Source organism: Rhododendron vialii, chromosome 7a, assembly GCF_030253575.1.
Source record: "Rhododendron vialii isolate Sample 1 chromosome 7a, ASM3025357v1".
In the NCBI taxonomy this organism is placed as follows: Eukaryota; Viridiplantae; Streptophyta; class Magnoliopsida; order Ericales; family Ericaceae; genus Rhododendron; species Rhododendron vialii.
The window spans coordinates 17,688,961-17,702,046 of record NC_080563.1 but is presented as its reverse complement, the minus strand read 5'-3'; the positions used below and the strand labels follow the sequence as shown (position 1 = coordinate 17,702,046).

General features: G+C 36.9%; 1 non-coding gene across 1 annotated transcript; it reads left to right on the top strand.

Moving 5' to 3' along the window:
• Positions 1 to 572: 572 nt before the first annotated feature.
• Positions 573 to 644, top strand: TRNAN-AUU (transfer RNA asparagine (anticodon AUU)). The gene has a single exon. It is a non-coding gene; the product is annotated as a tRNA-Asn (tRNA).
• Positions 645 to 13,086: the final 12,442 nt, after the last annotated feature.

Sequence of the window (13,086 nt, the reverse complement as noted above, 5' to 3'; positions counted from 1 at the left end):
TTTTGGTTGTGCAAACCAAAAGGAATGCTGATCTTGGGTTGTACCCAGTCTGAAACCAAGTGGATTTCTTTTTTGTCCCGTACTCCCCCACTACTATCCATATCATGATATATCATATTTGTATCCTTATTTTTCCATCTAGGTTTTTTTAACCATGGGAAAGTCTCTATATATTTATCTAAAGATATATCTTTCACTACAATACTTATATGATAAGTAGGTCTTTTTATCGGATAACTACGTCCTCTAGCTCGAGGTTTCCATTTCTTCACAGTAGTACCCTCGTTGACTTCGGCTTTACTAATTTTGATGATTTTTAAACTTTCCCTAGAAAGAGATAGACTCGAAACGACATCCGTTATGTCAATGACACCAAAGGGATATTAAATGAATGGAATTGGGATAAGGATGGAATATAATGAAATAGAGCCGCTTTGAGGTTCCCTATGAAATGAGGCATGTAAGGGAGCCACTACGAAGAAGTTCCGGGAGTTACGAAGGAAGCTTCGAGCTCATATTGGTCATGGGTTGAGAACGGGAATTGAACTCTATGAGATCTAATCTGCCGTTGTTCCTCAGTAGCTCAGTGGTAGAGCGGTCGGCTATTAACTGATTGGTCGTAGGTTCGAATCCTACTTGGGGAGATTTGATTCATTGTGAATTCTTTAATTCAGAATGAAAGAGCTCGCTTTGACCGTTAAGAGTCGGTAACCCCTTCCCTGTCTTTGTTTCTATTGCATTCTATCTCATCGTATCACATTCTGTTCTGCGAAATTTGAGAATCACCGTCAATACCTCGGTGTAGGTTCGGGATAATCCTTTGTTCCATAGCCCTGGGGCTATTTACAACTAGCCAATTAAGAATTATCAATTCAAAATATCTTTTTAAAATTTATTTATAGAATACATATATAAATACACAATCAGTTAAAAATACACGATCAGTTAATCAATATACCATGGATTTGATTATGTTCAGGGTTTTCCTTGGTATACCATGTATGTAAGGAAATGTTTCTATATAAATCAGTTTCGCTTGATTTATATCTCTCTATCAATTTATCTCTAAATAAAAAATCTCTCAATCTATCTCTATCTCTAAAGAATAAGGGTTTGTTTTTTTTCTTTTTAAAACTGGAATGACTTTCCTAATCTTTTTGATAGTCCTTTTTATTGTTTTTTTGAGATTTTTATAAAGAATTTTGTTCCTTCTTTGAAAACTTTGAAACCTTTTCGAATTCCCAAATATATTTTTCCTTTTTCCTTTTTCTAATTTTTTTATTGAGTTCCCTAAAAATGGGTTTCAAAAAGAGAACTTTTGGCCTGCGCATAGCACCAAAGGGACGTTCAGATTCCAGTCCAACAACTCTTAAAAAAAAGGATCTTTATCTTTTAGTCTTTTATTTGTGACTTTTTTCCCTTTCTTTCTACGAGTTGTCCATTTAATCCATTTCATCCATTTTGGTCTTTTCTTTGTCACTTTTTGTCTTTGCTTTTTTCGTTTTTTCAATAGCCCTTTTCATTGCTTTTCGAAATGGAACTCTATGTTTTAATTGTCCAGCTATATATTGTGCAAGAATAATAAGGTTTCCATAAGGTTTTGCAATTCTTGTAGTAGCAATGTTGAGGTTTCGATTTACACAATGAAATTCTTTTTGTAGATTCGCTCTTTAAACACCCATAGAATGGTCTATAGGAACCATTCGAGCCGACGAAATTAGTAATACTATTCGTCAACGTATTAAGCAATATAATAGAAAAGTAAAAATTGTAAATACCGGTACTGTGCTTAAAGTAGGCGATCGTAATGCTCGTATTCATGGTCTTGATGAAGTAATGTCAAGTGAATTAGTAGAATTTGAAGAGGGTACAATCGGCATTGCTCTGAATCTGGAATCAACTAATGTTGGTGCTGTATTAATGGGTGACGGTTTGATGATACAAGAAGGAAGTTCTGTAAAGGCAACAGGAAAAATTGCTCAGATACCCGTGAGTGAGGCCTATCTGGGTCGTGTTATAAATGCCCTGGCTAAACCTATTGATGGTAGAGGTGAAATTTCATCTTCTGAATCTCGGTTAATTGAATCTCCCGCTCCGGATATTATTTCTCGACGTTCCGTATATGAGCCTCTTCAAACGGGACTTATTGCTATTGATTCGATGATTCCTATAGGACGTGGACGACCTATCAATACCAACATTATTCTTTAGTAGTGTCAAATATAAATTGAAATGGGGCGTGGCCAAGTGGTAAGGCAACGGGTTTTGGTCCTGTTATTCGGAGGTTCGAATCCTCCCGTCCCAGAGCATATTCGAATAAAGATGGTTTTTTGAACAACTTTCTGTTTCAAGATCCAATATAATAATTGGATAGAATGTGATTCTTCTTTTTACTTTTTAATGATTCTTCTTTGATCTTTACTTGAACTGACTCGAGTTCAAATGACACGCAGATGTAACTGAATCCATTTGTAATTCAGGTAAGATAGAACATAGATTACAAAGATTTTCATTCAAAAAAATCAGCCGGGCTTTTCAGCATGTGTTTATTCTCTTCATATTAATTTATTGTCTTCATATTAATATTCAAGGGAAGTGGGCTTCCTTTGCTGACATCACAACGTTTTCTTGCAGGTCTTTTTGTATAATATCGTAGGATTGCCCCGTTTTTTCTACAAAAATCTCGTGGAAGTATTCAGTAAGAATATCAAACTCCTTTTTGGTCTCGTGAACATCAAAGTAGCGCCTAAGATTCTTTCTTTTCCTTTTACTCATTTTACAGATAATAATTTTTTTATTAGTATTAGGATTCTTTTTCTTTCTTTTAATTGGAAATTTTAATTTAGGTGAGTAGACTCAAAAAAGGGGACCTTTCCTCCCCTGAGCCATTTCATTTCGGGTTAAGAAGATGTGAAAGCGCCTTTCTCTCTATAAGAACGGTGCGTTCCAAGGTGTGAAGTGGGAGAGAAGGGATGTCATGATTGGGGTTTTGAATAAGACGACCTTTTCATTTTTCATTCTTATTACTTTTTCATATTGAAAAAGTAATAAGAATGAGGGGTGTTAAGCTTTTTAACATGCTGGCATCGAGCTATTTTTCCGCAGGACCTCCCCTCCAGTATCGTCACCGCAGTAGAGTTTAACCACCAAATTCGGGGGATGGTGTGGTTCCTCTACGCCTAGGACACCAAAATATCGAACCATTAAATTTTAAAATTGAATATTAATGTAAGGAAGATAAAATACGAGCTTGTTTCCTACCAAAAGTCAATCTAGCGGATTTGAAATTCTCTTTCATTCCACCTGTACCCGGGCGCTTCATATTTGCCCGGAGATTGTCTGTCTTTAACAATGAAGAAAATAGTGTACGGTTCGATAGATCTCGGCGAAATCAAAATATTCCAAATCTTCCAAATCGTCTGATTGTAGAAGTCTCTTCCACTTCGAACTGTGAGTATCTTTTATAATGATTAGAAGATCCTCGATAGTATATAGCTTTTCTTCCATGAGAAAACTAGTTACTGGGGTAGATAACCTCAATTCTGAAATAAAGAGAAAAGCCGGGTCTTTTCTTTTTCTAGAGATATAGACTATCAACCTACACCACCACGGTTTCATTTTCAGTTTATCAAAGTTACAATAGAATAAGGCCGTTAAAGTCCACGAATTATTAATAAATTCTTCTATTTTTCTGATAATTTCTTCTTTTTCTATCTTTTCCAAATCTTCTATCTCTAGGAGGTCCTCGCGAGCGTAGATTACGATTACGATTAATTGATTAAGAGAAATTATTTTCTCTTTATGAATAAGTACATCCGCTACTCTTTTAGATAAGCCGAATTTGCGAAGAGGGATATATCGTGGATCCCCTTTTTGGAACAAAAGAAGACGCCAAATTCTTTTTTTTATTCTAAGCCACTTTCTATGGAAAATATGGACAAAACAGAAACAAGCCAGAAGAATCAAAATCTGTGAGACTTGATTCCTTTTTAAAACATATAAACCCAAAATTTGAAGAACTTCATTCCAAGCTTGACCCATGAAATTTCGAGCTCAAGAATGTGATTGGAAGGCCGAAGGGAGGTTGATCTTTGAGGTTCTTGAGGTCTTGGAGGAGTTTTGAGCTCAAATAAGCAAGAGAGAGAGAGAGAGGGGCCGGGAGATGAGAGAGAGGGAGAGTTGAAATTTTGATTCCCTACATACACACACACATATGTCTATTAGGACACACACAAATCACACTTACACTCCCTCCACTCTCAATTCTACTACATTGGCCCCAAATCAACTAAATTCGATAAATTCCTTATTTATTTCCTATTCGAGCATTAATCAAACCTTTAAACTAATTTCGAAAATACGGGTCTCTACAACTCACTTTCCCTCAAATTGCATCTTGCAAAATGGTTGGAATTTATTTTTCTCGGAAAGTTTCCTCTCGCTTGAAAGCACTTCCGTCCTCCCGTATCATTTTTCCAAACTTTCTCCTTATCTCAGTTGAGTTGACATTCAAGTTATCTTTTCCTAGATAGTTTATTTCTTCAAAGTATTTTTTTCAGAGAAAGAGCAAGAAATATACTACGAGTACTTTGTTGATGTCTAAAATGTAAAATGTAAAAACATGTTTATAATAATTTTTTAAGGTTTGGAGCTACTGATGTTGTAATGTTACGGGTATCAAAAAAAATTAACGTTTTATACTGTGAACAAACCATTTAATAACTAAATATTGTTTTTGTAAACTAATGATTATAATAAAGAACATGATAGAATAAATGTTAACAAAAGATTTGTATCCTATATAAGTTATGAAATTTTTTAATCTACTGGTTTAGTAGAAATACTCGTTCATATTACAAACATAAGGGCATCGGCCCAATCATAATATACAATGTGTTTTACTTACTCGCATAATATAAATTGCTATGTTCGCTTTCACATTGAAATGTATCATGTTATTGATTTAGCTGTTGTGAAATTATTATTGTTGTACTTGCTAGTCCGGACCTAGGTTTATTGGTTGGTTGGGAGTAGCAATCACGTAGATGATGATAAGTAAAGGATAAACTGGTAAAATATGTTGAAGTGTTAGGGGATGGTAAAGGACCCCGGGTACAGTAATTGGGGGACGGTAAAGGGCCTCGAATATGATACAGTACCCTGTGTGAGATGATTGAAATATTGGGGGACGGCGAAGGACCCCGGGTACAGTATAGTACCATACCCTGAGAAAGTGAGAATTGTAGTGTTGCTATGCGGACCCTAGTCATGGAATGACATGTTAAGCTGTGTTCTTGTTATGGTTGCAGGTGAATCCAAGCTATGTACGTAACTTAGGTGCATTCACTTATGACCACGGTGGACAAACAAGAGGGAGTGAACCCATGGGACGATCATCGCTAGCTAGTGGCTTGGGAGGAAAGAATATTGTAGAGAAGATCTTAGATTTCACTTCAGTTAATAGATAATAAGAAAAATGATGATGTGTTACTTTCTAGCAATTTCCTTGATATGAACTGTTATAAACTGCTAGTTGTAAAGTAAGGGGTTAGTAGAGTAGGGATTTATCTAATGAGTGTTGACTCACAATGTTTTTACGCCAGGTATTGATGATGGATCAGAAGGGCATCATTAAAGTCAGAGGTGAAGTCTCCTGAAAAATGAAGTTATCAAACCCTGGATTTCCTTAGTCTTAGTTGCTCTGTTTCATTTTACAAATTAATTTTGGAGTTGTACTTGATTTGGACCAAATTATATTTATGATGAATTGATGTAATCAAATTAAGTCTCAGCTGTTATCTAAGACATTATTCTTTATTTTAAGAAATTATTTTGAAAAGTATTTTAAATAATGTGTCCAAAAATCGGGGCATTACAGTTTTAGGATGTTTGAATGGTGGAAATAATAGTGAGGTGGGAGAAGATAATCGTGGTGAAGAGCTTTTCCCTCTATATCTGCTTTGCCGAAATATGAAAAAAAAAATGGAGGAAATGTGGGTTAGTTTTTGTAGAAATATATTTGGTATGGAGGATTTTATGGATAAATCATAAAAGGTGGGACTAGTTTAGCTATGGTAATAAGTTTGTTTGAAGGTTTGTTGACGAGGAGATAAATAAACATACATATCTCTCTGTGAGAAAAAATTCTTTCCTCCAAATCAATGCAAATATGCCACATCATCAAACTCCAATCTAAATTGTAACGCCTCAATTTTTGGGAACGTTAAATTAAAAAAAATTATTTCAAATCCATCTCTTACTTAATAAAAGTTAAATATAATGTCATTACAAATCAAATTAGTCTTAATATCTGCATTACATATATTTAAGGATAAAGAAGTGTACTACGGTAAATTCTAATCTTCTGGATGACTACCTTCCTCAGCAGCAGTCTGCTCAGCACCAAAGTCCTCTAGATTATAATATCCTCCATGTTCATCTACTAATTTTGGCATAAGATGCTAGGGCCACAAAATATAACACCATGATCAATTACGCTCAGTAGCTAACTCTTACCCATATGTCCCTTACACTAACAAAATACTAATATTTAACTTGTAAAGTAAGTCACAACAATTAATTGTTGGGAAAATTTGGCAATCACATAATATTCCAGAGAATAATTTCATTAACAACGATACACTTGCAAGATTGAATCAAATTATAGAATACAAAAACAGTAGACAAAGTATAAGAACGAGATACAAACAGATTTTTGAATCAAGAACCAAGTCCTTTGTGATAGCACAATCTCTTTAAAAAAGATTCGCCACCTACCGTGGGTGTTGTAGGTTGGGTCGGCGACTTCCTCCCAGGGTTGGCTCGGCTAAACCACAAGCCGTCGGAACACCACCGTCGCCTGCCTTGATGAACTGACTACTGCCTAGCGCTCTCTCTCTCTCAAGAAAGAATATCAGTGTATGATTGGAATGTTGTGAATTTGTTGGTGCTTGAACAAAAACGGTATGCACCTATATATAACAAAAGACCTTTGCTGATAACTCCCACAATAAATTCTGCACAATGAATTCTGCCATCAAGGAGGGAGGTTATGGAAGTGAATACACCATCATGGGGAGGGGTTATGGGAGTTACAAAATTCACACACCAATACGTCTATTGATTGTGGTGCGTCCAGATACAACGAACCTGGGACATACACAGTTGCCTCGGGAGACCCTTCAGTAGCCTCGATTTCATTCATTCGAAATTTTCGTAAATTTCCAACATAAATCAATCCACCAATTGTAAGCATTCTACGATAAATAATTCATCAATTGCAAGCATTCTATAAATAACAATGTCTAGTATCTTATTAGAGTTTGTAAATGTAGTGTGTTGTAATTCGTGTCATCCTTTCAACTGTATCAATTTCACTTTTCATTATCTTTTCTTGAGCACCGGTTCCATTTACTCGCTCTTTTAGCATGATGGTTGACCATGCTTTTTACAAACTCTAGTTCCGTCGTTCTGGTCCCCCAAGTTTACACACACATGCCCAAACACTAGTTCCGCCGTTCTGGTTTCTCAAGTTTACATGCGCACACCCAAACATTGGTGTCGTCGTTCTGGTCTCCCAGGTTTACACACATTAATCTTTTCACATTTCTATTTCTTTTCGTAATTATTTCTCGTTTTTCGTGTCTCGTAAACATGTATCATTTCTTGCGTTCACAATATTCTTCAAAGCTCGATAAGATCATGCGATAATAAATCCTATTTCCATTCTTTTCAAAAAAAAATATTGACAATTAGTACAAGTGCAAAGTTATTGACGTTTACCTTTTTAAATTCCAGATTCAAGAATCAAAGCCTAACTCATGCTTGTCTACTTGTGGACAAAATTTCACTGCAGAACATGACTATTAAACAATACTATTCTCATATCATTAATAGTTACATTTTACATTTAGTCTTTAATAATTTATCATGCGAATAACAGTTAAATATTATTTTTAATACTTAAACCTCTATACTTTGCTTTTCTATCTTTCTTTGAACAAAATTAACATGGCAATGGTACAATAACTATTTTCCTAACTTTCTCATTGATTCTAATACTATACCTCTTTCCATTATGTAAGGTGTCATGCATAGTTATTTGATTTAATCAATCCCCGAGCATGCTTTACAAATAAAAAATAAAAAAATTAACACAGTAGACTAGCAACTTTTCTTTTCTTTTGAATATTTCTTTAAGATTTTCCAGAAGAGTATACTTATATGTAATTACATATGTTTCTTTTACTTTTTTTTTTATGCAACGAAGCTAATTTTTGATAAAATTAAAAAAAATTATAACGATCATATGTTTAGGTGAGAAGGTTGGAGGTTTCCACCTTACTTCTTGATGGTAGTCGGATACGGTAAGTAGAAAGAATTTCCTCTTTCTATAACCAAAACCTCACTTTCTCTCTTTCTAACCTCTCAAAACTCAAGCACAACAATTAGAACAAGGAAAGAAAGAGAGGAGTGTGTCCGAAATGAGTGAGGTTTGCATGAGAATTTATATGCCAAGGAACCTCTCTCTTCCTCTATCCCGTCCGGCCTCCTCCTCCTCCTCCTCCTCCTCTCTCTCTCCCTCTTGCTACTCTTGGTTCATAAGGTTGTTGAAGGAAATTTTGATGGAGCATGGTGGTAAACGTTTGGGCAATGAAGTGGGTGACTTGTAACTTGTGAGGTTATTAATGAAGAAAATTTTGATGGGTGTTAGCCATAAACCATGGGTTAATGATGTATTTGATGGGCGAGGTGTTGATATTCATTAATGTACAAGATTTTGTACAAACAAAATCTTCCTCTTTCTTCCCCCTTCCAACCGGCCATAACTCCCCTCCCCAACCTCTCTCTCTCTCTCTCCCTTGTTACTCTTGGGTTGAAGGGATGTAGTTTTTCATTGGTTTGTAATAGGGATGACCATCTCGGCCGATCTGTCCGTATCCAATCCGTTATTCGTCCCGAACGGATCGGATTTTTCGGATATCGGGGCGGATTCGGATTTATTTTTCAAAAAAAATTCGGAGATCGGATCGGATTCGGAGGTAAGTCTGCCTCCGATCCGATCTGCCCCGAATCCAAAATCCGATCCGATCCGATCAGCCTCCGATCCGATATCCGATCCACCCCGAATCCGATATCCGATTCACCTCCGAATATCCGACTATATAAATACCTTTTATTTTTAGGGTTAGTCAATAGTCAATCACCTACCCAATCGACATCACTTCACACAACCCTCTTCGCCCATGACTTCTCCCCCTTCTCTCTCTCTCCTCCCCAACCCCCCTTCCTCTCTCTCTCTCTCTCTCTCTCAAAAAAAAAAAACCCTTCGGCAACGGAGAGATGCGGCAATCTCCCCTCAGGAACGCGGCAGCGAGACTCCCTCCCCATGTTAGTTTTATTTATTTATTTATTTTTCAATTTGTGAGTTTTTTTTATTGAGTTCCAATCTGTGTTTTTTTTTTCTTTTTCCAAATTCGGATTTAGATATCCGATCGGATCTCCGTTCCCCGTTCGGAGTGGGGATGGAGGACAAAAATATAATCTGTTCGGAGTTCGGGGCGGATTCGGAGGGCAGGTGGAGGGTTCGGATTCGGATATTGCTATATCCGCCTCCGATCCGCCCCGTTGCCATCCCTAGTTTGTAAGGTGTTTGGTGGGTTACTTTAGGTTTGCAAGTATAAATCAAATCTTGGAGTACAATACAAATCTATTCCTCTCTCTCTCTCTCTCTCTCTTGCTACCCTTAGGTTTATGGGTGTGTCACACCCCATCCCGGAAAAATATCTCATTTAATCATTTTTCTAATGGGATGGACTCACGCCTGATCCTGTTCAAATAATGAATGAAACACACTAACCAGGTGTCCAACACATGAAAGCTTAACTTGCATATATACGTAAAAACTGTCATACAAGACGTACCCACAAGTATCTACAACATAAACAAGCTCCAAAAATAGGCACATAACTAACAGAGTAAAAAAAAAAAAAACTAAACTATATCCATAACTCTTGTCTAGACTTTGTAGTGGACCCACGTATCATCACGCACCTGAAAAAAATACTATGGGGGTGTGAGCTATCAACATGCTCAGTAAACTAGACTATATCCATTAAGCATAATGATAAGTGCTTTAAAATGATTTAAACGACAATATTCAGCTCGACAAATAACTTCCCACCTCATTAAACTACACTTATAAATTAAAAGGCCCTAGGCCATGGCTATAATAGCACTGTCATAGTATTCATAACGCCACTAAGACAATCACTGTGTTTGGTTCACAATTTTGGATTGAAAATTTTGAGTTAAAATGTAAAAACATGTGATTGGATGAGTTATTTCAAAAATAAGTGGGACCCCCTTATGGAGACTCGCCAGAAAAGAAAAAAAGAAAAACTGACGGATAAAAACTGGGTTGGCAAGTTGGACTTAAAGTCTGTCCCGTTCCTCCCTCTCTCTCTCTCTCTTTCTCTCTCTCTCTCTTCAATTACCAACCACTCATCTCTCTCTCAAAATTTCATCCTAACCTGCATGTACAGCTAACTATTTTATCAAAAGGATACAGAGAACGAATCTCTGCGTTTCGTTTGTCCCAACCTCATCTCTCTCTCTCTCTCTCTCTCTCTCTCTCTTCAATTACGTCTTCCCAACTCATCTCTGTCTCAAAATTTATTCATCCCAACCTCCATAGCTAACTCTATTTCCAAAAGTCTACAGAGAAGGAATCTCGCGTAGAAAACGAATCTCACGCCTACACCTCTTCCCTAGGTTTCAAAGTTGCTTCGCGAATCTGTAGCTGTAAAATTAAAGACCCATCTTCTCAAATATCTTCTCAAACCAGCTGGAAGACCTAATTTGAAAGGTTTGGTTGTATAAATGAAGAGGTGGACTACATTCCAGGGGGAGCCCAAACCGACACCAAATCCAGCCATCGCGGAAGAACCGACGAATTCCTCCTTGAGATGTGGCAAATGGCTTCTCCGATCAACAAAGATTCGAAGCTCTAGAGGTAAATACACTAGAAATCGAATGGTTTCTTCGATTTTTATTGTTTTGACTGGGTTAGGGTTTTCGTCCCAATTTTTTTTTTTGTTTTCAATCGGCTGTTTTTATGTTCGAAAAATCATGTGAAAGATCTCCTACTCCTTCAGCCAAATGCAGACTCTTGGGGTTCGAAAAATCCACTTCGGTCGAGTCATGGGGTTCGAAAAAATTGGGGTTAGAAAATAACGGATTTTCCGTGATTTTTCACAAGTAGAAAAATTTGGAACTAGAAAAGAAGAGATTCAGGTCACCATAGGCAGGATTTTCTGTGATTTTTTTGTTTTTAATCAGCTGATTTTTCAATGTACTTATGGATTTTCTGTGATTTTTCGATGTACTCTGTGGGTGTGTGCAATTGAATTCGTAGACGTGTATACACATGGTTGTTGAATAGTAGAGAAATGAGGACACACACGTATAGTAGATTTGCTTCTGAAATAATTCCTAGTATTTCGCTTTATGTCCCGGCCTCCACCATCTAATGCTTTTGGATACTCGTTTTTAGTTAACTGTTATACTCTGGATATTTTCTTAAAAAAAAAAACCCTTTAGATTTTTTTATGTAGGTCTAAAACTTTTTTATTTGGTGATATGGAGGATGAGCTCCTATTTTCGTTTATGCCAAGTTTAGATTAATCCTAAAATGGCCTATGTTGATTGAATGTGCATGTTTCATTTATTCATTTTAGGGGACAAGCCTTTTGAAGGTAAACCACCTGGGAGCCAACCATTGAAGAGGAAGCGAAGTTCTCACTCTCCTACTTCTTCAGCCAACTCTTGTACCGGCGAAAACAGTGTTCAATTGGCAAAGGATTTACAAATCTCTCTCCCCTATGTGTATGCCCCTAGGTAGCATTTTTTATTTCCGTAATATCTGTTTTCCATTTGTTTATGTTGTTAATTATTTGTCCCAACTGTTAGGCCACCATGGACCGCATGAAAATTGATGTAGACATGTGGAGTTATGCGAATGAGGAGATATTTCTCAAAATACTCCTTGACGAATCAAGCAAAGAACAAAGTGTGAACACACGTAAGACAAAAACATTCAATCAACACCAATGGATTTCTATCCACAAAGAATTCACACGCCAGGTTCCTAGGTACGGGTATAGCATCACCAAAATGCAACAAAAGTTTGAACACCTCAAAGCACCTTACAGGTTATTCTGTCAGTTAAAAAAAGTTCATACGAGATTGAGTTGGGATGCAGAGCTTCAAACTTTCACAGCTCCTGATGGAGTATGGGATGAAATAATTAAGGTATTAAACCTAAGTATTTTATTTAATGGTTAGTAATAGTAGTAGCTTCCCCTTTGCCCCGATATACTAACAAACATTTCCCATTACCTATATTCCATGTAGGCCAACAGTAAGTATGAGAAACTTCGCAATAAAGGCATTGACCATTTTGAGTTGTTGGATGAGTTTCTCCACAACTCTATGGCGACCGGTGCCTTTGCACAACCCGGTACCCTTGGTGCAGCCACTTCTGATGAAGAGCGAGCCATGTTTGGCCAGCCAAAGTCCATTCGGGGGGGCCTCGCGAAAGCAAAAATCTAACGGGAGTGGTGGGAGCGTTTCAAAGCAAGTTAAGGGTGAGCAAATTCATGCTTATGAGAGCGTGACACTTGCTAATGAAAGAAAGGCAGGGTACTACAAGGCTTTAACTATCAATTGTCAACAATTTGGAACCCCACAATTCACTATAAAAGAAACCATTGCTGCCCTTCATAACATTCAGGGGATTGTTGGGATACACAGTACTGGAAGGCATATGGCCTTATGATGGGTCCTAAAGGACCTTCTTGGAGGGTAGGGTTCATGAATCACAAGCTGCATAACAGGATTGGTTGAGTCTCAAAGCTGGATTGACCAATTAAGAAGAATAGACAATTAGGTGGTTATGTAAGAAGGCCATTAGTGGCCATTGTTTTTTTTTTTTTTTTGAACTTCTAATTTTCGTGTTATGGAACACTTTAGTTTGTTGAATTCTAATCCATGTTGTTAACTTCTGTTATGGGAATATGTGTTCCA